Source organism: Peromyscus maniculatus, chromosome 21 (genome assembly GCF_049852395.1).
Source record: "Peromyscus maniculatus bairdii isolate BWxNUB_F1_BW_parent chromosome 21, HU_Pman_BW_mat_3.1, whole genome shotgun sequence".
NCBI lineage: Eukaryota > Metazoa > Chordata > Mammalia > Rodentia > Cricetidae > Peromyscus > Peromyscus maniculatus.
In genome coordinates this window covers 7,909,648-7,930,584 of record NC_134872.1, presented here as the reverse complement: position 1 = coordinate 7,930,584, position 20,937 = coordinate 7,909,648, and the positions used below count along the sequence as shown (strand labels likewise).

General features: G+C 53.0%; 1 long non-coding RNA gene across 1 annotated transcript; it reads left to right on the top strand.

The window, feature by feature from the left end:
- The first annotated feature begins 6,237 nt into the window (after positions 1 to 6,237).
- On the top strand, positions 6,238 to 8,943 carry LOC121824788 (uncharacterized). The gene is made up of 3 exons (XR_013046801.1): positions 6,238 to 6,388; positions 8,444 to 8,556; positions 8,852 to 8,943. It is a non-coding gene; the product is annotated as an uncharacterized LOC121824788 (long non-coding RNA).
- The last annotated feature ends 11,994 nt before the right edge of the window (positions 8,944 to 20,937 follow it).

Sequence of the window (20,937 nt, the reverse complement as noted above, 5' to 3'; positions counted from 1 at the left end):
CCTGGACCTCATTCTAGCCTTTCTGGGAACCTGGCTCCTTCGCGGGTTCACCTTCTGCCAGAAGCCTGCAGGAGCTCTCCAAAATGACCTTTAACTCTCAGGCACAGCTTAGGAGTCCAGGACCCACAGCTGTGTCCTGAGAGTGGGGGTCCATTGCCTGAGGATGAGGGCATACTGCCAGAGCTCTCTGCCCCCTGCCTGCCTCTGTCTCTCGGGGCAGGAAGGACCGTAGGGCGTTGCCTCCTACTTGGCCAGATAGCAGATTTCACTCTTGCCGGATTGTGAGCTCTGCCTTGGGTGCCAGGGTCCTTTCTGTTTCTCCTGCTGTCTCTGAGTGTGTAGGTGGGGTGGGGGGTGGGGGGACAGGGAGACCAGGGCAGTCGAGAGGAGCTGCCAGTGAGGAAGTGGGAGAGCCCAAGGTGTAAAGAGCCACGGCCCATGAGTCCCTCCAGGAAAGCATGCGGGAGGGAGGCTGGCAAGCTGGTCACTGTGTCAGCACCGTGAGGAGCAGAACTTATAAAACCAGTGAGAGGTCGAGGAGGGATTTGTGATGGCTAAGCAAGAATTCTTCAGCTAAGAGAACAGCTCCCTGGCTCTAAATACCTGAATTCCTGAAATACCTGAATTCCTGTCATGGTGCATGTGTGTGCGAGCGCGTTGGAGGGGCCCTTGGCCTTAGTCACAGCTCCATCTCTGGCTCACGGCCGCAGGACTCTCAGAGCACAACTATTTCTGCGTGTGCTATAACCCTGAACCCTTTCCTTCGGAGATCGTCACCCCTTTGGCAAATGAGCCGCACTGTGTCTAGCATAAGGCTCCCTGGCGGCAAACCGACCCAGGTCCTCTTGTTCTTTGGGCAGGTGGGAGAGAAGAGTTAGATACTGAAGTTCTGGATGGAAGGGGCTGATCAGACACGTCTCTGAGTCTTCCAACTCTCCTCTAAACTTGAACCTCCAGCTGTCTTGATCCCCCCTCCCCCAGCCCCCAGTGGCCTCTCTGTTCCCTCTAAGTCGCTTTGGTGTCTTTGTTCTCCCGGCTGGGGAAAGCAGCCTTGACAGCGTTAACCCCGGTGGCAAAGTGCGGGACTTCAAAGGGGCTTCGAGGAGCTGATGGATAATAGATGTCTGGAAGCATGAATGATACATATGTAGATAAATGATGGATAATAGGGCCTGCATGATGTATAGGCGGCTGCCGGGTAATAGGTGTGTGGATACGCATGGAGAGAGGGAGCGAGACAGACAATAGACATGGGACGGCAGGAAGGACCGAGTCCGCCGGACCGTGATAAATACCTTGAGACTAGATAGGCAGGGAGACGAGATGGAAGACCATCAAAGGGAACTTCCTGGACCCAGGGCCAGCGGGAAGACCCCCTTCAGTGACAGCTAGGAGCTGTCCAGGCATCCATGGCAGATGGCAAGATGGGACTGATCTGAAAGAGCACAGTCTCATGGACTGATGATGATGATGATGATGGATGTGCCTGGAGATAACGAATGGCTGGACCTGCTGACAGATCAAGTCGTCTCCCTCCACCCTCAGTGCCATCAGCACCCGTGCCTAGGCATCCCAGCTGTGGGTGCTGCTCAGCTGGTGGCCACACAGGGGCGCTCACTGTCGAGGCCCTCTAGGAGGGGCGAAGAAGGGACCTCCCGGCCCGCTCATGGTTTCCATGACGGCAGGACCACGTGATCCTCCTCTCTTCCCGCCTACTCCTCCGGTTCATAAATAATGTTCCTGATTGAAAACTGCTCCCTAAGGAAGGGCAAGAGAAAGGTTTCGTGCTAAGCTGCTTGTCCTGGGCATCTGAGGTATTCCCCCATCCCTCCTCTGCCGTCCCTGGCCATGCTTTAAATCCTCTTCTCTTCCCGACCCCAGTTCCTCTCTCATCTACCCAGCCAAGTTAATCGTGCTAGAAAGAGCGCAAGGAGAGGGGCTGGAGTTGGGTGGGTGGAGCTGATGGGCCCTTCTGCCCGTTACAGGAGAGTAGCAGCTAGGGCAGCCCCTCCACCAGCGGGATGGAAGAGCCGCATCCAGGGTGGACATCTTTGGGGGACCTTCCCCGGGATTCAAAGGGAAAGGGACAGGAGAGGACCCTTGGAGGGCGGCCACACAGGATCCTGAGGTCCTGTGGGTGGAGTTGTCCCTCGGAGCCTAAGTCTAGGGTTTCCTGGTAGCTCCTGGAAGCTGGATGTAGGACCTGCAGTCATGCAGAGGAGACAAAGTCACTGCCTGAGAGAAATGCATTCCCAGGGCCGTGGAAACGGGAAACTCCAGAACTTTCTACAGAGAGGCCCAGAGAGGTTGCTGAGCATCCTCTTGCCTGGCAGCTGCAGGCCTGCAGCTACCATCAAAGCCAGGGACAAAAATAAAAACCAGTAAAATTTTGCAAGAAGGGAGGAAAACTGTCAGAGAAGGCTCTTAGAAGCAGTAAACAGTAGAGAGGGGAAGCGTATTATAGAAGCCGGCGTCCCTTCCTCTACTTCATGACCCCCTTATTCCTCTGGAGAGTAAAACAAACTATTTGGTACTTCTGTCCCTGCCTGGAGGAAATGCCACCAAAGTGACTTTAAGCAAGATGGCAGGCAAGGCGATGTACGCCTTTAATCCCACACTTGCGAGGCAGAGACAGGCAGATCCCTGTGACTTGGAAGCCAGCCTGTTCTGCAGAGTACGAACCTGTCTCAGAAACACAGAGGTGGGGGAAGGGAGAGAGAGGACAGATGGACGGAGGTTGACCAGGATAGGGCCACAGGTCGGAGAGACAAAGTTCTGGAAAGGGCAATGCTCAAAAGGGCCAGGGTAGCCAAGGCAGGGTGGTGCAGTGGGACATTGGAGATGGCTCCGTGTTCCCAGGATGAGAGCGCTGTGGAGGAGTTACCGTAGAAGGACAGTAGGGTGAGACCGCAGAGGGTCCAGTTTGTCATGGAAGGGTTTTGAGCAGGGGAGTCTCAGGCTCAGATCTGTCATGTGGTTTGAGGGGTGTGGGAGTCTGGGGGGGCTACTTAAGGGGCTTCATAAGGGGAAGGGGATGGCAGGGAGCCATGCCAGCATGGTGAGGACTGCTTTAAGGGAGATTCATGAAACATTTTGGAGATCCAAAGGACAGGACCCAAGAGGGAGGAAACAGAATGGCGAAATGGAAGTCCAGACAGTCCTGTGCGGGGGCGAACGGCAATTCCACATTCTGAAAGGTCACACGGAGGGAGAGGGGCTGGGGAAGGAGTTCCAACTTGGAATGTGCTGTGTGTGAGGGATCCAAGAACGGCCAGCCTCGATTCCAGGAGCAGCTGGAAATGCTGACCAGAGTCGATAGGCCAGGGCTGGACTCCCAGCCTATGCTATGGCTGAAGACCCTGTGGGGAACGGAGCTGACCGCCCAGGAAGAGGACTAAGTCAGAATGGGTGGAGAAAAGCTGATCGGGAGGCCCCGTCACCGCACTGGGAGTCGGGATAGTGAGACCATGGAAAGGGAGAGAGGACAGAAACAGCGTCGATGAGCATCGCTGAAGGTGTCTGTGAACTTGGCACCGGACATCTTATTAATAATCCAGTTTGGCAGGAAGCAGGGTCCACTCCATCAGAGGGTCCATTCAAGGACAGCTTGATGAAGGTGTGGGCTGGGAGGAGAGAAGCCAGCCAGAGATGCTAACTGGGGAGCTGAAGTCTGAAGATGGGATGTCCACCAGGCTGTCTGCTGTAGTAACACCCCTTAAAACCAGAAACAACATGGGAGCAATCTGAAGGGATCTAAAAACTTGTTTTATTACACATTTATTCATGTGTGGTGTGTGTCTGTGTATGCATGCCAAGGCATGAATTCTGAGGTAGAAGACAAGTTTTAGGAGTTGGTTCTTTCTTTCCATCATGTGATGGAAGGTTCCGCTGATTGAACTTAGGTTGGCAGGCATGGTGGCAGGTGCCTTTACCCACAAAGCTATCTCTCTGGCCCCTGAAAGGGACACCTGGTTCTTCTGATTCAGGAAAAACAGGAGGAGGGAAACCCCACCCTCTTAGGTGGTATCAGCCAAGGAAGGGGGAATTCCTTCAACAGTCAGGGATGGTAACAAAATCGCAACTCGCCCTGGTTCAGGAAGTGGTCCTGGTGGATGTCCGCAGAGCAGGCTCTTGTGAGCACTGCAGATCCACCTACTTAATCCTCAAGGCAAGGGAGGCCGGGATGAGCTCAGCTGGTAGAGAACCTGCAGAGCATGCACAAGGCGTGGCTTCGATCCGCAGTACTGCATACACTACTGTGGCGGGATATATCTGCAATCCCGGCATTTAGGAAGAAGCAAGAGGGTCAGAAGTTCAAAGTCATCCTCAGAGTGAGTTCTAGGCAGCCTGGGACACAGGACACCCTGTCCCAACCAACCAACAAGATCCTAGCCCAGGCTGGTAGGCTCTGGTGTCCCCACACTGACCACAGGCTGCATCATTAGTGAGGTCAATCAGCACCAGCCCCAAGACCCTGCTGTCTCTCCCACCGTCTCAGCCTCCTCCTGCCTGACTGCTCACCCCTCCTTGGTGAGACCTGCCTCTCTGTCTCTCATCCCAGAGGGAAGAGACGCGCTTCCCCGATGGTCCCGACAGCAAGGTTCTGAGTGGCCCATTTCAGGTCACCATGCCCACCTCAGAGTCAGTCACTCTGCCTGCAACATGGGGGTCAGACATGGAACCAGGGAGTCCAAGCAACGGCCATCTTAGAATCCCTCCGGGAAGCTGGGCAGTGGTGGCGCACACCTTTGATCCCAGCACTTGGGAGGCAGAGCCAGGCAGATCTCTGTGAGTTCCAGGCCAGCCTGGTCTCCAGAGCGAGATCCAGGAAAGGCACAAAGCTACACAGAGAAACCCTGTCTTGCAAAACCAAAAGAAAAAAAATCCCTCTGGGAAGGGAGAGCAGCTGCAGAGACAAGGCTCCTGGGATTAGGAGGCAAGCTGGCAATGAGACTGAGTCCCGTGCTTCATGTGAGAAGGAGGTGAGAGGATGGTGAGAGAAAATGCTCAATGCTGTGTGTGTGTGTGCATGGGTGTATGTCAGAAACACAGCAGAGGGATGGACCAGGTGGTTCATCAGCTCATCAGATAAAGGCATATGCCACCAAGCCCTGACACCGATGACCTGAGTTTAGTCTCCAGGACCTACAACAGTGGATGGAGAGGACTGACTCCTGAAAGTTGTCTTCTGTCATCCTCTCGTGCACATGCGAGCACACACACACACACACACACACACACACACACACACACTTTAAAATATAAAGAACCCAGAGGTTTGTACCCTCACACAGGCAAACACACATGCTCAGACACATGAGGGCACATACGCACGCTTAAATAAATGTATTTGCTCACCTTACACTCACAGACACCTACAGCCATCTGTATAGATCCTATATCAGGCAGGATAGGCAAAGTTATGCTGCAGTAACAAGTGAGAAACTTCCACAGCTCGAACTGCAAAGTTCAGTTCTTGCTCACACTCTGGTCCCTCATAGGCTTGGCCCATCACAGTAGCCCCAGGACACAGGCTGACTGAAATGCCACGGCTTATACCTGCTAGTCACAGCAGGTGGAGCATGCCTCTGAGACACACAGTTAAACTCTACTGGCCAGAAATGCTCATTGGCCAGAACTGATCACATGACCCAATCACAGGGGTAGTCAGGCAGTGCTACCTAGAATCTAAGCAGTCAGTACTCAGCAAATTGCATTAATGACTGCCATTTCTACATATAAAATAACATCCCTACATATAATAATTATATAATAATACTATTCCTACATATAATATACACACCACACTTCTCACTGTTTCCTTATTTATCCTTATAAGTCCTGGACTCCTGTCAACTCCCTGTGTCCAGCCGTCAGGGACCAAAGCCCCCAGCTAGGCACCCGAAGTCATGGAAAGCGGCACCCCTTCTGTTTCAGGCCCTAACTGCTGCTCCCAGCCCTCCCTGTCTGGTTCTAGACCCCACCATCCATCTCTGCTCTCTACCGACTCTTCCAGGGCTCCCCTCCCCGGTCCTGCTTCCCTCCTGCCAAGAAGAGATAAAGGAGACAGCTGCGTGTTTATTCAGTGACACTTCACCACCCGACACTCGCGGGCTGGTGTGTTAGAGACCCCTCCCTTTTTCTCTTCACTTGCCTTGTGAGCTCACTAAGCATGAGCTGGTGATAAATGGAGGAGCTGGCAGAGCTAGGCGGGCAGGGGGGGGGGGGGCGAGGCCTGGAAGACCTGGGGGCAAACAGAAAGCAGGCAGGCAGACAGGCACAGAGAGCCAGCCCGCGACACAGAGGGGACAGAATCCGAAAAGGGATGTCCAGTGCAGCGGCAGAGGAGTCTGGGACTCTGGCATCCGTGAGACTATCTGGTCTGGTGGTAGGCATCTATAACACACACACACACACACACACACACACACACACACACACACACCCGCTCTGGGGAGGGGCAGAGACCAGAGGGTCCCTGGGGCTTGCTGGCCAGCCAGTCTGGCCAGATTGGTGAACTCCAGCTCCAGCAAGAGGGTTTATCTCACAAAACGAAAATGGAGAGCAATGAGCTAACTCACCCAATACCTGGCCTCCACGCACATGCGCACGCGAACATCCGCATAAAGAAAAATAGGCTGTATAATGCAGCAGAAAGACTCTGTAGTGCAGACAGACACACAGCACGTGGAGGTCAGTGGACAACTTGAGGGAGTCAATTCTCATGGGCTCTGCAGGTCAAACTCATGTTGATGCTTGGCGGCAGGCGCCCGCATTGGCTGAACCGTCTCACCAGCCCTGAGGTGTATTTAAAGGCGGGGAGGAGGTGTGGCCCTTTCCCAGAAAGCAGCAGGCACTGAGGCTGGGGGCAGCTTGAGGCACCGGGGGTGGGGGTGGGGGATCCTTGGAGATCGCTCCGTCTGGGGAGTTGGCGGGGTCTGAGCTGTGTGGCACCCCAGCTGTCTGTACCTCATCTCTGCTGCCTGCTTGGGCATGATTAGCCTCTGAGCCAATCAATTACCATCTTGGGGAGTTCACCTGTGCCCACTTACAATCAATCCTCCCACCCGGGCGTGTTGTTTGTATCCCCTCGTGGAGGGGCGGGGAGGGTCACGAGATTCTCCCCTGAGTGTCCGGCCACTCTACACCGCCTGTGGTATGTCATGCTGCCCGAGCTGCATGTGGCCTTGGGACAGGGCTAGAGTCTACCTAGGCCAGGGAAGGCTAGGGAACTGGAGTTTGATCTGTCCGTGACGCTGGGGAAAGTCATCGTCCCTTCTGGGTGAAGACTTTCTGGTGTGGCCTCTTGGAGGAGGCCCGCCCACGCCCCTCACCTATGCTCTGTAAGGAAGCCAGGTCAACTCATTGAACTTCGGTAGCATTGTGCCTCAGCTCGCCATTGGGACCTTAGGAGGAGCACAGGGCTCCCCCGGGAAGGGATTTTCACACTGCTCTAGCTCTGGCTAGGCCAGGTGATCTAGAGGAAGTGAGAGAAGCAGGAAGAAGTCCCCCCCCCCCTCGACCCCGTTCCGTATGGGTGATTCCAGGCCTGAGAGAGAGGCAGACCCTGCCTTCGGGGAGCTCTGGGCCCAAGTGAAGACTCAAGGCACCCCTTCAACGCTCCTTTGGTCATTCCCAACTCCCAGTGCCGGCACTGGAGAGCCCACAGGACACAGAAGCAGCAGGCGCGCTGCGGACAGATGGGGAACATCTCCCCGTTACATAAGGACAAACAGGACCAATTGTTACAAAGGATGAACGCCACATGCTAGGGAAGGGTGGGGGCCGCCTTAGACTCTGTGTTCTTCCAGACTGTGCTCAAAACCCTCCTGAGGCAACAAGAAGAAAAGTGGGGGTGGCGCTGTGTGGGGGTGGGGCGGTGGCCCTGATGGGGGGCACTACCCCTGAGAGCCAAGGAAATCCAGGACGTCCCTGTGGAGGGGAAAGCCAGACTAGTGAGATGGGCTGGAGCCCCAGGGGCACCCCCGGATGATGGAAGGCTTGACTCAGATTCAGGGAGGTGTAAGTGTGGCATCTGCTGGGCACCCCTGGTGTGCTGGGCCTGGTCTAGGCTCTCCAAGCTAAATGCCGGAAGAGGGCTGTGGGCAAGAGGCGGCCAATAGCGTGTGGAGAAGCCACACCTGGTTTAGCTTCTGTCGGGTCTCATGCTCTTGGGGATAAAGCCAGGCTTCCCTAACTGCCCCCTGCTGGTCTCATGCTCTTTGGTGGAAGCAGCGAGGCTTCCCTAACTTCTCCCTGCTCCTCCTCTCCATTCGCTTGGTATCCGGGATGCTCCTTAAAGGCTTGGCAGAGCTCAGCACGGGCATGTCCCTGTTGAGAAGTGGTGGATCTTTTAGACGTAAGGGAGGGCCTCCTGGAACGATTTTAACCTCTGAGGAAACACTGGGTCCCTCTTCTTTTTTCTTCCCTCTCCGCTTCTCAGCTGCCATGAGGCAAACAGGCCTGCTCCACACCCTTCCACCATAGCATCCTGAGCTGCCACAGGCCCAGAGCCACCGGGGACCAAGTGGCCATGGATGGAAACTTCGAGAAACCGTGAGTCAAAATCTTTAAACATTGGTTTGTCTGAGGTATTTGTTATAGCACTGAGAAGCTGACTGACAACCCCCGTCTTTTCCTCTGCGGCCATTGCTCAGCCTCTGCACGTACTGTACCCTCTGTCTGTCACATACACACACACACACACACACACACACACACACACACACACACACACACACACACACACCACTGTCCAGCCTAGACATCCTAGGAGATTCAGCTCCAGTCTCCATTTGCAAAGCCCGGTTCCCCTCCCCACAATGTAACTGAAACCCTTTGGACCTCCCAGGACCATGTATCCTGGGAATACATCACCGTCCTTATCTCTGCCTTCTGGACAGACAGCGGGGGCTGTGTGATGGGATTAAAGCCCCAGCCCGAGGGTGAGTTATTTGCCTGTTCTTGGGAAATTGATTGGAGGGGGAGAGGTGGTTCCACTGTCCACTCTGGCGGTATCCCTAAAATGACTGGAGCTGCGTCCTCAGCTGATGGGGAAGGAGCCGGGGATCGGAGTCTAAGAGGCAGAAAAAAAAAAATCTCAGAGTGATGACTGCCAGTCCAAGTTCAGCAGAAAGGGCCGGGTCAGGCTTTGGTAGTAGAGGTCACAGGCTCTAAGTGGAAAGAGAGGGCGGGCTGAGGGGCAGAGGGCATGCAGGGGATGCTGGGTAATTGAGACAGGACTGGAAGGAAGGTCAGGGGAGGGAGGACGCTGCCCACTCTGCTGACAGGTGGCTAGATGGGAATGACTCAGGGCAGAGACTGTCTGGGGAGGGCCAGGGTGAAAGTCGCCTAATCCCAGCAAAGGGAAGCTCCGTGGTGCGATTTTTATCCAATTTGCCGTCGCCTCCCTCCAGGGATTTTATGTGCTACCAAGACAGAGGCAAGGAAAATACTTGTCCCCCAGGAGTCGACCCCTCTCAGACCTACTGTGCTTCTGTTCTGAGGGAGACACTGGCATCTGGGCCAGCATGCTCTCGGAGGACCTGGGGAGGGGGCACACGTTGCTAGTGCAGGTACCTCGGTGGTAGGGGACAGAGCAGAAAAACGGGGAAGAGGCCATTAGGTAGGGATGAGGGAGCCTGGGGGAGAAGAAACCTCATAAAATGCGGGAATGTGGGTACTTCCATGCCCACTGGAAGGCATCACAAGGGCTACAAAAGGCTACTCTTTGGACTGGAAGCTGGGTGGCAGAGGGCTTGGAGGCCCAAGCTAACAGTTCCCATGTACATCCGTGCCTTCCTTCCTGAGCGCAGCTGGGCTTGGAGAGACTTCTGAAGTCTCTTGTGCAGCATGATTTGGGTCCACAGAGGACCATGGGTAAGTTGAGACTCTGGCCCACATGACCACCTACCTGGTCAGTACTCCCTGAGGCGGGGACTGTTCCTAATCTTCAGAAAGAAGGTCAGACTGCCCTGGGCCTGACGGCCACCCTCACATCCTTATTCATCCCACAGCCACAGTGGGAACAGGACACAAGCCCTTTCCACACGTGAGACACCAAAGCGTGGAGCTATGAAGATGCTCAGCCCGAGGTGGTGAGGGTCTGGATAGGAACTCGCGATGCCAGGTGCTCACGTCAAGAGACATGGTGCCTCCTCTTTCTAGCTCTGGCTGCCGTGGAGAGGTGAAGACAGAAAGGGAGCAGGACGTGAGGAGAGGAGAGAGTGTGGGCTCTCACAGAGGAGGGAGCAAGTAGTGTAGGCTGAGGTGGGATGAGCTGGAAACGCGCTGGCCCAGAGAGCAGGTCGGTCTCCGTACCCTCCTACTTCTGCTGCAGAGACACCTGCTCCACACAGCCTCGGGCCCCTTGATATTCACACCCTTGCCTGGTTAGGGGCCAGGCCAGGACTATCCTCTGAGACTCCATGCTGGCTCTCTCTGGGCAGTGCCTAGCTTGTGAGTTTTGAAACAGCGTATCTTTACTTAATGCCCAAACTCACAATCCTCAGGCCTCCACTTCTAAACGGAGCTGGGACCGTAGGCTGGCACAGGATCTGGCTGTCCATGGTCCCCCAAGGCCCTGAGTTCAGAGCGTGTCCTACACAGGGGCTCTGAGATGATGTGCCGGTGACGGTTGGATGGCCCAGAGAGAGGTGGTTCTAGAGCCCTGCTCTGAGAGAGAGCTGGGGAGCTTCCCCACCCCAGCCCCAGCTCAGCGGGGGCCTGAGGCAGCGGTCTGAAGCCCTCTGGCTTCCTGACCTGGACTATGCCTTGGGAGGAAACCTGCTCAGAATGCAACCGAAGGCCTCCCAGGCATCCCGGTCCAGAGCAGTTGCTTTCCCGACAGAGCAGGGGTTCTAGGTCACATATCAGAGCGCCTGCATATCGGATATTTACATTACGATTCGTAACAGTAGCGAAATTACAGTTACGAAGTAGCAATGAGATAATTTTATGGTTGGGGGTCACCACAGCGTGAGGAAAGGGTCACGGCCTTAGGAAGGTTGAGAACCACTGAAACAGAGAAGAGGCTTGGAAGATGTCAAGTGATTGGCTCGCTGAAATGTCCTAGGAAATCTGTTTCAAAAAACAAGCAAACAAAAAACGTCCTGCTTTCCCATGCTGTCGGCAGGGCTTTGATGGGGGGCCACACATCACTTGGCCCGTCACCCCCGCATATGGTAAAGGGTTACTTCCTTCCTCCACGGCCCTTTGACAAGCCTCCGCTGCACGCCTTATAAACTGTTATGGCACAATAAAAAGCCGGCCCTTAAATGTCACTCACTCAGAGAATTAAGGTGAGGCCCGGCAGGGAGGCCCCCGCTGGCGCGGCATGGTCTGAGGTGGGCACCGTAGGATGGGGTGAGGGTTAGACTGTGGAGGAAGGCAGTGGGATGTGAGGTCTGGGGTTAATGGGAAATGCCCCCCGGCCCTTGAGTGTCTCCAGTAATGATGCCTGCTTCTATGGGAAGGTGGCTCAGAGTGCAGGCTTGCGGCAGCTGCCTGGGCACCTGCCCCCGACCCAGCCTGCCTCCTTTCCTATTTTCTTCTCCCCAGCCGCCCGCACAGTAGTTAGAACTCAACAGTAACAAAGCATGAATCTTAACGACACCAGCTGAGGCCAGGCCCCAGGCCCCCAGGGAGGTGTGGGCCTTTCTAGCCTTTCAGGCTGATTTTGGGGAAAGTGAGGTCAGCTTCCCCAACTTTCCCTGGTGGCATCTCAGGTGGAGATGGGAAGGCAGGCATGGCAGCCCACACTTGTTGTGGGATGATGCTCTTGTATACTGTAAAGGTTTGTCACTCAAATTGGTTTAATAAAATGCTGACTGGCCTGTAGCCAGGCAGGAAGTGTAGGCGGGGTGAGCAGACTAGGAGAATGCTGGGAAGAGGAAGGGCGGAGTCAGGAGTCGCCAGTCACACACAGAGGAAGCAAGATGAAAACGCCCAACTGAGAAAAGGTGCCAAGCCACGTGGCTAAACATAGGTAAGAATTATGGGTTAATTTAAGTGTAAGAGCTGGCCAGTCATAAGCCTGAGCTACTGGCCGAGCATTTATAATTAATATAAGCTTCTGTGTGATAATTTGAGAAGCAGCTGCTGGGTATTTGGGAGTTGTTGGCAGAATAGAAACTTCTGTCTACACACACTTATAATCCCAGCACTCAAGAGGTAGAGACAGGAGGATCACAAGTTCAAAGTTAACCTTGGAGTTCCAGGACAGGCAGGGATACACCAAAAAGCAAAACAAAGCAAGAGGGAGGGGGGCTGGAGAGATGGCTCAGTGGTTGAGTCCTTGTTCTCACAGAGGCCCTGGGCTCTGTTCCCAGCACCCACATGGCAGCTCACAGATGTCTGTAACTCTAGTTCCAGAGGATCTGATGCCCTCTTCTGACCTCTGAGGGCATTGCATGCACATGGTACATTGACATGCATGAGGCAAAATACCAGTACACATAAAATTATATATATATATTTCAAGACAAAGTTTCTCTCTGTAATCCTGGCTGTCCTAGAACTTGCTTTAAAGACCAGGTTGGCCTTGAACTCACAGAGATCTGTCTGCCTCTGCCTCCCCAGTACTGGGATTAAAGGCTGAATGCGTGTGCCACCACCTCCTGGGCAATAAATGATTCTTTAAGAAGGAAGTGGTGGCCGGTCGGTGGTGGCACACGCCTTTAATCCCAGCACTTGGGAGGCAGAGGCAGGCAGATCTCTTGAGTTCGAGGCCAGCCTGGTCTATAGAGTGAGTTCCAGGAAAGGCGCAAAACTACACAGAGAAACCCTGTCTTGGGGGGGGGGGGGAAAGGAAGAAGAAGAAAGTGGTGGATGAGAGATTTCAGGTTCCTTTAGGAAAAGAATGAATCTGGGTTCCTCCTCGGTGCCACACTTCCTGCCTCCACCCACTCTATAATTTTAGTGTTTTGTGCAAAAGCAAAGTTCTAGATGAAAATTACTTTATTTTTAGGTCATATCTACCAAGAATCTCAGGATACAATCACCTCAAATAACTTTATCACATTTTTATTTATTTAGCGTGTACATGTGTGTGCATGTGGGGACAGCAGCACATATGTAGAGGTCAGAGCACAACATTCGGGAGTCGGTTCTCTCCTTCCATCGAGTGGATTCCAGAGATCCCACTCAGGTTTGGCTTGGTGGCAAGCGCTTTGACCCAGTGAGCCGTCCTGGTGGCCCCACAAATTCTTTTCAAGCAAACACCAGGGAGCTCTTCCCTCCCCTGGGGCTAGACTGTTATCAGCACCCTTTCCCCACCCAGCTCATCGTCTGGAGGCCAGGCCATGCCTCCCTCTTCTTCCCATGCCTCAACCGTACAGTCTGCCCATTGCTGGACTTTGGGTAAATAAAAATCACGTATCATGTTTCCTTTTCCGGCTAGCATCCTTTAGGCAAACCGGCCCTCTTTACGTGATTAACCCCTCAGTTGGTATTCTCACAGTTCCTTCCTCCCCAGAGGCCTGCAGAGCTTGTAACTGTGTGTTGTGGCCTTGTCATCCACTGCGGCATCCTAAGTATCCGCCAGCTACCTCACCTTCGAGCATCGGGGGACGGCAAAGTACAGATGCGGTCAGGTCTTCCTGTTAGGGAGGTCCCCTTAGCTCTTGCCTCTGCTGAGCATACCGTTGTCTTGTTGTCTCTGATGAAGTTGGTGGGAAAAGAAAAATAGACAAAAAATGAGGGCTGGGAGATGACTCCGTGGTTAAAACTGCTTGCTGCCCAAACCTCAGGATCTGAATTAAAATCCCCAGCATCCGTGGAAAGAGCTGACCATGGCCGATCCATGCCTATAACTCCAGCAGTGTGAGGGGCAGAGACAGGAGGATTGCTGGGGTGTGCTGGCTGCCAGCCTAGGCCCAAGATCAGTGAGACTCTTTTTCAAGAGAGTAAATTAGAGTGATAGATAGAGCTGGGCACTGTAGCTCTTCTTCTGGCCTCCACTTGCTCCCCCACGCCACAACACACTCACTCACACTCTCTCTCTCTCTCTCTCTCTCTCTCTCTCTCTCTCTCTCTCTCTCTCTCTCTCTCTCTCTCTCTCTCTCTCCACACACACACACACACTAAATAAATACAAGTGTTTTAAAAATAGATACCAAAAATAACACACCAACAATGCATTTGCCGCTGCGAAATGCTCCGGAGTCCTCTGAGCGGGTGGGTCATTATCACTGTGTTCTACAATTCAAAGTTTTAACTACTTCAGCGCCCAGTGCCTGCCACCTTGGAAGGAGGTTCTGGTATCTCCCCCATTTCCTCTCCTTGGCAGTTGAGAAGTTAAGGAACTTATCCAAAGTCGGGCTGCCAGATAAAGCAGAATGAGCAGTCAAATTAGAATTTTGGGTAAGCAAGGAATTATTTTAAACTGTGAATATATCCCACATTGCATACATATTTTAATTCAAATAGGCACTTTGTAAATCTGGCTGTTGGTGCCTGGGAATCTGTCCAAGGTCACAGGGCGAATGACCGTGGACTGAGGACAGGGACCCAGACCTCCTCCTCAGTCCTGTGTGTCTAGCCACTATAATGGGACCTGCTCCAAGGCCCTGGTGGCCAGGGAGGAAAACAGATGGCTGGGGTCTGTTGAGTAAATCAACCCAAGCAGGCTAGGGAACAACTCTGATGAGAAGACTCCATTTCTATTTAGTTCCTGTTTATGTAGAATAAAGTTGATGGCTCATTTTGCCTGGGGTCACTTAGCTCTGGAGAGTTGGGGTCAGAGGCCAAGGCCAGATCACCTGGGCATGCCAGAGCTAGCCTTCAGTGGCTGCCCTCTACCTGATCACCAAGTGACTGCACCGATTCCTTCGCACCTTGCCCAGCCCGGCCCACCCACACATGACTCCACCTGTGGTCCTTATTCACCTAGGGAGGCCCTGCTGTGGTTGGCCTGGCCCAAGTATCTCTATCCACCCCCACCCCCCCATCTCTCCTGTAAGCCCCGTCCACAGGAAGCAAATTACCTCATCCAGCCTCTATGAGCTGCAAGGCCTCCCTCTGACCCAGCTGAGCCGTAAGAGGCAATCCCAAGTCGGAAGCTTGTAGGCACAGCAGCATGGTGTCCCAGGCTGCCACACAGATGCATGCTCTCGTTGTGCATGGAATAATGCGTTTAATTACTTCTTCGAAGGCCAGGCTAATAATAGCGTTTTGCACGGAGGGCCTCAGTCACAGAGGAAAAGCCATGAAAGCACTCGGCTCTGTTCCCAGTGACTTAAGAGCTCCCGTGAACGCAGCATCGCCTTCCTCAAGAGACAGAGGGGATTGTGCCGAAAATGCTGGGGGTTTTCACTTTTAACTCACTGTTTTGATCCTCGGAGGCCCTCGGGATGTGGGACACCCCCAAGACGGGAGTACTGGGGCGAATTCCAGTACATGTGGAAAGAGCATTCAAGAGTGCACATTCCCCCCCCCCCATCTTCTCTTCCCCCAAAGTGTGAGCTGGGGGTGCTCCCAAGTCAGAGCTGGCCCAGGTGATCATGTGGGAAACAGGAGCGGGTGGTTTGGCCCCACAGTGGCCTGACCTTGGTCAGACTTGGGCTGTTGTTGTATTGTTTGTTTTTAAGACAGATTCTCATGTGGTCCAGGCTGGCCTCAAAGTTTCTATGTAGCCAAGGATGGCTTGAACTTCTGGTCATCCTGCCTCCAAATCCTGAGTGCTGGAATTACAGGTGTGTGCTACCCTGCCCCAAACTAAGGGGTGCTGGTGATTAAACTTGGGGTTCCACGCTAGGAGATACTCAATCGACTGAGCCACTTCCCCAGCCCTGGGCTCGGTTTTACACGAAGCCGGAAACCTCAGTTCTCCACCGACCTGAACGTGAATCCAGGGACTGTTTTGCCCGTCTGGGTAGCAGCACTCTGTCTCTGGGTCTCTGTCAGGCAAGGGGTGTGGGCCAAGTTACTTCGTGTTTGAATCTCCCCTTCCTCCTCAGCAGCAGTGTAAGTGCTGGGAGCATTTCTTGCCGAATGAAACTTGTAGCAGGAATCTTAAAAGTTCTTATTAATAAAATCAAACCCGAGGCCAGTTATTGGGGTCCATGCTGGTAGATCAGAGAGACAGAACAAACCACAGCTATCTCACCTCGCCGGATCCTCAGCTGGTCTTGTCTCCTCAGACTGGAGGCCTCTGAGTCCTCATCCGGAATGGGTCTCAGCTGAATTACTGCTCCAAAGCCTGAATGCTTATCCAGCCAAATGCCTCTAGTTTCTGGTCCTCACGCCTTATATATCTTTCTACTTTCTACCACCACTCCCTGGGATTAAAGGCGTGTCACCATGCTTGGCTGTTTCCAATGTGGCCTTGAACTCACAGAGATCCATAGGGATTTCTATCTCTGGAATGCTAGGATTAAAGGTGTGAGTGCCACCATTTTCTAGCCTTTGTATCTAGTGGCTGTCTGTTCTCTTACCCCAGATAAATTTATTAGAGTACACAATATTTTGGGGAACACAATACCACCACAGAAACTGTTTCTGTACACATTTCAAAACCGTACGACACACCTGAAGAGCTCGGTAGATTTCACACAATGTGCACAATGTCAATTGTTATTAGCCTCTGAAAGATCAGGGTTTTGAAACAGATCAAGGGCCCACAGAGATGAGTGTGTGCGGACTCACGGGTGACCCTGGGAGGGGACCAGCTGATGACATTAGCCATACAGACCAGTTCAATGGGAAAGAAAATCCAGCATTCTGTAAGCTTGGCATGGTGACATACGCCTGTAATCCCAGCACTCAGGAAGCTGAGGCAGGAGGATGATAAGTCTGAAGCCAGCCTGGGCTACCTAGCAAGACTCTGACTCAATCAAACCAAAACCAAGAAAACTATTCTTCAGGTCAAACAAAATGGGTCTGTGGACCACAGGTCTGGGATCTATGCATACTTCAGATTTTGTTCTTCAGTAAGCCTTCCATCCTTCCCTTGAAAGAGAGTCTCGTACTAGCTTGGAACTCACCAAACAGCCTAAGCTCACCAGCAAGCCCCAAGGATTCTCCTGTCCCACCTCACCAGTGCTGGGGTCACAGATATAGACCACTGCGCCTGACTTTTTGGTGTGGCTGCTGGGGATCAAACCCAGGCCCTCGTGCGTGCCCAAAGAACCCTTAGCAACCGGGCCATCTCTCAGCCCCCAGTTCAGTCTGCCGAGGCGTGTGACCCTGTCTAGCATTCAACACCTTTGTAACTTAAATCCAAGCTCCACCAGTCCAATACAGAATCCACGGTGACTGGGAGCCACTTCAAGCACCTTCGCCCATTTTTCGGATGTGGAAACTGAGGTTAGGGAAGGCCTTATGATTTGTTCCTGCCTTGGCTGTTTCTGCTCAAGTCCTTCGCATTGGGACTCCATCCTGCTGCTGTGCTGGGGCAGTCCCTGTCCCTCCCCAGGCTGGGTTTTGCCCCCCCCCAAGTATGAAGGGTTTAAGATGGATGCCAGAGAGCCCTGGATTTAGACCCCAACCATGTGACCTGGATCACACCAGCCCCCAGCGTTTCCCCCTTGTCACACTATCAGGGGTGGGGAGAAGAATGGGTTAAAGCGGTTGTTGCCAAGCAACCATGAAGAGGGAGGATGGAGTTCGGGTCCCCAGAAGCCCATGTAAATGCCGGCTGGGCAGGGAGGCCTACCTATAATTCCAGCCTCAGAAAGCAGAGGCAGAGGTCCCCCGAGCAAGCTGGCCAGGGAGAGTGGACATGGCACTTATAGCTCTGGGTTCTGTGGAGAGACCCTGCCTCGATGAGTGACGTGGAAGAGCAGCGGAGGATGATCCCTGACATCAACTCCAGCCCCCACGGGGACGGACACACACACACACACACACGTGCCCACACACATGCACACATACACCCACACACAGGAAAATGGAAAAAGACAAAAAGCCGCTGTCCATGCAGTCCTCCTGCCCTCTGGCAACCCCCTTTACAACAGAGAAACTTTTGCACAACCCCAGGAATATAGGAGAATTTAACAGATCTACAACCCAAACACTGATTGATGCTAAAGCAAAAAGATTATTTGAAAACAATCCTTTGATATACATATTAGCTTCTCATTTATTCAAGATGAAAGCCAGTTTACACACTAATGAGACGAATGTGTGTGTTTATTTTTATATGAAGAATTAATTCTTGGCTGACTATTTGAGACTCAAGGACATAGAGTGTCCTAGTCCATTCCCTGTGGCTATAGTAAAACACTGTGACCAAAAGCAGCTTGGAGAGGAAAAGGTCATAGTTCTTCACGCAGGGAAGTCAGGGTAGGAGCTTGAAGCAGAAGCCATGGAAGAATGCTGCTTGCTGGCTTGCTCACAGGCTCATGGTCAGCTAGCCTTCACATACAACCCAGGTCCACCTGCCTAAGGATAGTGCCACCCACAGTGGGCTGGGTCCTCACCCACCAATCACCAGTTTAGACATGGCTGTACATCGATCTGATAGAGACAATTCTTCAGTTGAGGTCCCCTCTTCCCAGGTAGCTCTGGGTTGTGTCAAACTCACAATAACAACTAGCCAGGACACAAAGCATCGTCCATGTTTTTCAGGGTTGATGGATGTCTTGATTTCATAATCATCAATGCTCCTTGGTATTAGGACATAGAACAAAACGGCAGGGGTTATGTTCAGAGCCCTCGCAGAGAGAGATGTTGGAAATTCTGTCCTAGTCCCGAGACAAAAATCCACTTAGCAACTTTTTTTTTGTAAATGAAATTCAAGTTAGCAACTCTAACAGAAAAATTTAAACCAAGCGTTCTAGCATCATGCAAACTAATTTGCTATTTTACCTGCTGAGGGATGATAGTAAGAAAATACCAAGTCTTTGTTTGCCATAATTAAACCATCGTGTTTTTATAAGAACAGAAGACTGTGTGTGTGTGGTAGAAAAAAAAAAAAAAAAACAGTGCCGTTCATCGCAGACAGTATCCTGAAATGTGAGCCAGGGCCTTACAGGCAGCGCTGATACAGTGAAGAAGTGCATGAGTTGTGTGTTCGGATCCAGGGCTGTAATGAAGCCGCACAATGCAGCATGGATGCGAAGTGCCAGGAAACACCCCAGATTCATGGCAGGTTTGCTGTGGAATGACTCTCCAGCTGTTGCGTGTTCAGAAGGCTTCTACTGCCCCTCAACTTACCGATAAGAGAGCCGCGGCCCACAGGGGTGGCCTGACCTGCCAAGGTCCCTACCTTCTTGAACTTTGCTTGGGAGGACTCAGTGTCTGCGGCCCAACCCAGAATGAGGCATGGCGCACGGCGTATTCCAGAATCATCACCCCAATACCACCCCAAATGGAATCTGTCCCTTCTAGGACTGTGCGGCAGCCAGCAGCACTCCCAGGCGCCAGGAGACCTTTTACATACCATATGGCTATAGAATTAATAACATGCTGTAAGCAAAGATTGGAAAAGAGATTAGGGGACCGAGCTCCTGTAGTGGAACTATTAACAAAGAATGAAGCCTAGTGACAGAGCAGGGAGAATGGGACCCAGGCCTCCTCTTAGATGCTGGGCAAACACCAGGCTTGGGAGCATCCCTGACCAGCACAATGTGTCTGCTGTCGGTCATAAAGATGGAGCTTATTGGAGGGACATCAGCCAAGAATAACAAAATGACCTCTTTGGAGGGGACAAGGAGCCAGTTAATTATCCTCAACAAAGAAGGATGCACAGGCCACAGGCAACCTCTGCGCAAGGAGACAGTCACCTCCACAGGGTCTCAGGCAGGGCTGAGGACACCTCTCCCTTACCTCAGTGGCACAGGCCAGCCATGTCCTCCGTGTATGCATGACCAGGCCAAGCTGTTCCCAGCCACATCTCCCTGACTGCTGAGGGTCAAAGCCCAGCAAGACCTTGGGTAAGTCATCTCCCTACTTTCTGGGTCTATGTTATGGGGTTCATAATAGGAGCCACCTCGTGGAGCTGGTGTCGGGATGCAGAAGGCGGGCAGAGTGTGTTGTCCCCCAGGCTGACAAGAGGAAGGCTGTGGTACAAGTCTACCAGTGACAGGATGCTCTGTGATCTCCCAAGCAGGCCTGCGTCTCTGGGCTTCTCATGCCCGCCACAACCCATGACATAGTTACTATTGTCCTCCCCAAAAGATGGCGCTCCCTGGCACCAGCTGGCATGAGATGGGAGGTGTCCTTCTTAGGGACTCTGGGACTCATGTGCACTGCTTCTGGGGACCTCTGGAGCTGGTAGCCGGACTGCCTCAGCCTGGGCACTGTGCTGGCCTCTGTGGATGCTTCTCCGGACTTGGGCCAGGGACAATGAACAAAATGTAGCCTCGGGATGGATCCAGAGGGAATGGTGGCCAGGACCAAGCTGGCAGGTCCCCAGGAGGTGGGGTACCTAGAGACAGGTCTGAGCTGGGGATGGGAACTGGCACTGAGGACAGCCACATGGAGAGGTGTGGGGACACAGACATTGAGACAGGCAGACAGACAGACAGGCACGCACACACACACACACACACACACACACACACACACACAAACACAAACACACTTCCCGGCCCCCACGCTCACTATAAGAACAATAGAGGCTGCTAGAGCTCACAGAACTCTGACTTTGGAATTCATTAAATGGATTTTCACAGACACAAACTAATGACTTCCCAGCCTGGATCCCTCCTTCTACAGCATCCCTCTTTCCGGTCCTCCAGAGCAGCTGAGTACTCTTGACCTTCTCTGGCCCCCCCGCTGACCTCAGGCAAAGGCCTCAGCTCCAGCCTGCATCCTTGACAACCTTAGACTCTCCACGGAGAGTTTTCCCTAGAGACCTTGGATTGAACTGACCAAGACAAAAGGACATTGATGTTCCTGGTTTCCTCGGATGGTGCCGATATGAATCTGCAGCCAAGTTGAGCATCCAGGCTGTGGCTTGGAGGAGGGGTGGGGGACCAGCTACTTCTCTCTCTG